Below are 4,647 nucleotides of genomic sequence, written 5' to 3'. Positions count from 1 at the left end.
TACAGTGTAAACTCTATATAACGTCACTTAAGGGACCGTGCATTTTTCGACGTTATAGAGAGTGTTCGCTAAATGGAAAGAAAGAAAAAATTGCATTATTTTAACGTTTTAACATGTACGAGTGTATTATACAAATAATATTATACAAATAACAACAATACAATACAAATAACAACGCTTATTGCGTATAGTCTAAAATAAATTTTTAGGGACATTAAACTGTTCAGCCCACTTACTCAGAGGAAGGTCTTCACATTCAAACTCTGATTCGCAATCTATATCTTCACTTGTCGTACAAAGTCCAGCATGGCGAAAAGAGTGCTGAATCGTTGTTGCTGTGATCTTTTCCCAGGCTTTTGATAAAAAATCCACTGCATGCAGCATATTAATAGAAGTTTTGCCCTCAGATTCAACCAGTTCCATTAAAAGTTTTTTGCTGTAGTGACTTTTGAGGCTTTTAATAACACTCTGATCCATGGGCGTGTAACTAACGAAAGCCGAGTAGTTGAGGTAAACATGTGTAAGTTCATTCACACAACAAACATACGACTGCATTTCTTAGAATTTTCGGTATGTCAGTAAAAGAAAACATACACAACTACATTTCCATTGATTTCGGCAACTTAGTCAGTACTTCCTAGTAATTAGTAATGCCTTATTGTGGTCGTTAATTAGAGTGAGCGTGATGCTATATGGAGTGTATTATTGTATAGACAACAATGTAAACCAACCAAAGTCGAGAAATTTTGACGTTATACGGAGTTTGACGTTAAATGGAGTGTCGTTATATAGAGTTTACACTGTATAATAAACTTAAAAAATAACAAAAACAAAATTTACGACACGTGGTTCCGTTGGAATTTAGAGCTCAAACTTAATTAAAACCGTTTGTGAGGTAATCGTAATAAATTTAAAAAATCCTTTTAAGGAACACTTTACTGCACACTAATGCAAAGTTCCTGATTACTGTATTAGTGCAACAAAGATATACCGTTCACCCACTTGGGTGCGAGAATGAAAAAAAGGAAAAACTTCTGAAAAGGATGCAGAGTAATTTGATATGTTATTTGAAAAAAATTTTAGCTAAAAATAAAAAAAATAATTTTTTTCTTTTTTTTCATCATGCTGTACCCCCAAAATTATAGTAGCCGAAAATCTGTAAAAATTCTGAGGAGTAGCTGCTAATATAAGGATAAAGTCTACAAAGTTTAAAATTTTTCGAACAATTACTTTAGCCGGAATCAAAACTTAATCGTTCAATGCCAAAAACCCCGTGTTATTTAAATGGGAAACTTACATCGCTGTGCGGCACGGGTTAAAATTGAGATAGAGACCTGAAACTTTAAGGATATTTTTTTTTATTTATTTCGAACCACATAAGCCTCTGGGAGCATAAAAAGTCGAAAATGTCCAAAATAAGGACCACCCTAATATATATATATAAATGTGTATATATATATATATATTGTAACACGCAGACGGATTTGACGCCGACACGTGGTCACCAATGACATACAATAATTAAATGGAGTATTATTCACACTCCAATATTGGACTAGCCTATTAAATTTTCCGTTGTTTCTGTTTATTATGATTGAACGTTATTTTTCTGGCAGGTCGCTGCGGCCACTCGTAATGGTTAAGTTTTTTTTTGTTCTCTTTTAGTGAAAGTAGGTTGGCACTCCGGGACGAGAAAGATCCGAGGCAATCGATAATGCGTAACGAGGATAGATTTGTAAGAAGTAATCGTAAGTAGTATAAGTCGTTAGTTTTAGTATTTAGATGCTAAGTGGCGGGGAAATAAAGGCAACTCGGGTGCTGACACGAGGTGGAGCCACCGCTAGCGACGGAGCCTAGGAGATAAGAGATGACAAGTGCCGAGCCGGCGAAGACTGCCGTAACGAGTAGCTGAGCCAAATAATGACGAAAAGTGCTGAGCCTGAGGCAGGCCAACCGTAGTAAGGGGCGGGGACTTTGACGACCAATGAGATCCCAAGTACAACAGCCGAGAGACAGCGACTGTTCTAACTAGTCCCTAGACGTGATCGAGGCGCTGCCCAGTGGAGAAGCCCTGAACCAGGAGTTGGAGTGAACAGACACGGAACAGCCGCCGCCATTCTGGATCGTACCGTGAGAGTGCTAACACGTGGCTGATTGTTGTTGTTGCTAATCAGTGTTGGAGACGATTTTTTTTTGTTAAATAAAAAAAAAACAAAGAAAATTGCTATAAGTTATTGATCGAGTTCGAGATTGATTGGTGATTGACGACTCTGCGGGTCGATTTGTGCCGTGTACGGTGACTAATCATTGCGGGAGCTACTGGTGACCTGTGTAAGGAGAGGTGTTGCTGACCACGTGGCGGACAGACAGCGAAGGAAGGCGAGAGCGTGACGGCAAAGGTGAGCGGGTTGTCTTTCTTTCCCTCAGGAACACCTTGAACCGGGAACAGTACCTTGGGGGTTGGAGTAAAATTCCAATTGCCATTCTTATGCAATAATTACTAGTTTTTTTTTTCTTTTCTCTTTTTTTTTATTTGCCGGCAGACTCCCTCGCGAGTGCCGAGTGTGTCGTCGGGTGAGACCGGTTCGAGCGGTTTCAGCTGGTACACCGTGTGGTATTTGGGAATACCGTATTCGGGTAGTTTTTTTTTTTTTTTTTTTTTTTTTTCCTTTTCTTTTTTTCATTTTTATTCAATATCATTTTCGAAAATTGTTATGTTTCTCGTTATCGAATATTTTTTTTTGTATTATTAATTACCCCGGGGAATATCCCCTTAGTAAATTTTTTCTTTGTTTTGTTTATTACTGTTAATTTTGTTTTGGGGCGTTACTGTGGGTAGTAGTTGCACCGAGAGTGAACTCGGTCTTTTTTTTTATTTACAACGGTGTTTCGTAACCCGCACTGGAGCCTCGTCGCGTTATGGAAACGGCGGGAGACGTGTGATGGTGGAACGGTGAGAGTTGACAGCGTGTTGACGTAAAGAGCGGTGTCGTATGCCGAGCCGAGCAATTGTCGGTAATCACTCGGGAGGGGAATTGACGTCCGGGCGCTGCCAACTATACAGAGTAGGTTATCGGTCGTATACGCGGCGTGCGAGGAATGGATGAATGAGACGAGTTGACAGCTAAAAGGCGATTATTGTATTTTATTTTTTTATGGTTTATATCGAGTCAGAGCGATCATTTTATTTGTTTTTGGTTTATATCGAGTCAGAGTGATTATTTTATTTTATTTTTGGGTTGTATCGAGTCAAAGTGATTAGTTTTCTGTTTATATCAAGTCTGCCGGGGATTGGCGTGAGGTATGGAGTAGACGTTTCGTTAACGTCGTGGATTAAATAACGTCAATTTGTAATATTTTTTTTTCTTCTTTCTTTCAAAAATAAAACAACAAACAAAGAAATAAAAGAACAACATCTCGCAATTACTGGCTAGTACGTAGGCGACTTTTCCCTCATCCTGACCCGCTACCCTGAGCGGCGTATTAATTGTACGAGCTGTTGACCTGTGGTGATCATCACCTGGCGCCCAACATTCGACGAGACAGGTAAGCCACGTGTGTGCCGAGCCGCACTGCCTGACGGATTCCAGGTGACTAGGTAGCTGGTTACAATATATATATATATATATATATATATATATATATATATATATATATATATATATATATATATATATATATGTATATATATAGACATATTGTATTCATTTTTATATAATGATGCATGATAGAATAATAAAATAATATTATAATATTGTTTTTTTTTTTTCAAACGAAACTTGAGCGTACTTGCGAATTAGGGTACAAAATGCTTAATCGCGGAATATCGGTTGATTTTGCTGACATCAGCAAGGTCAAGGATCTTTTACTTTTAATTTCATTATTTTAAGAATTAATTTGTTTACATCGTTCATAATATGTTTCGTTTGTTGTTATTACTGCTTCTATTTAATAACTGTGAACTGTTTAAACTGTGGTAAGTAGGTTTTAATAATTTTTTTTTTTTTTTTTTTTTTTTCGTTCCGCGTATTTTTTTTCTTCTTTCAGGCCAAAAAAAAATTATAATAGTACTGCTCCCGTCCCCTCAGGAAGCAACAGAATTTATTCTTTGTTTTCTGATTTTAAATATTCTTTCAGGCCGGAAAGGGAAAAAAAAAAAATGTGCAACGGATTAATTCGTAATTCACGGGATTCGCTAGAAGGATGCCCTTTTCCAACGGTTGAGGAATTAGATGTTCCCGAAACTCAACCCTTGTGGTATGATTACTTCGATCCCGTTTTTTTGCTTGTTACCCATCAATATGAGATCGATTGGTTGCATTCTATTGCCCCTTTCGTTCCCCCTACTGATTCACAGGGTGTAGTTACGACGTTGTTGGATGTAATTATTATTATTATAAATATTTTTCTAATGAGTTCTTTTCATTGCAAGTAAAAAAAAAATTTCTTTTCAGTATGCTGTGATTAACTTGCATTTGCATTATATGGACTCAATTGTGGAGCTTTATTGGAAAGTTTAAGAGATATTCGAGACATCAAAGAGTACCGAAAAAATCTTCTGTTTTTAGATTTTCGTTTAAAGGAATTTCCTTCAATTTGGTTATTTAAATGTTAAGTTAAAAAAAAAAACATAATTAAACACCTGAA

This window comes from Microplitis mediator, chromosome 9 (assembly GCF_029852145.1).
Source record: "Microplitis mediator isolate UGA2020A chromosome 9, iyMicMedi2.1, whole genome shotgun sequence".
NCBI classification, from domain to species: domain Eukaryota; kingdom Metazoa; phylum Arthropoda; class Insecta; order Hymenoptera; family Braconidae; genus Microplitis; species Microplitis mediator.
The sequence above is the reverse complement of the archived record's forward strand: the minus strand, read 5'-3'. Positions refer to the sequence as shown.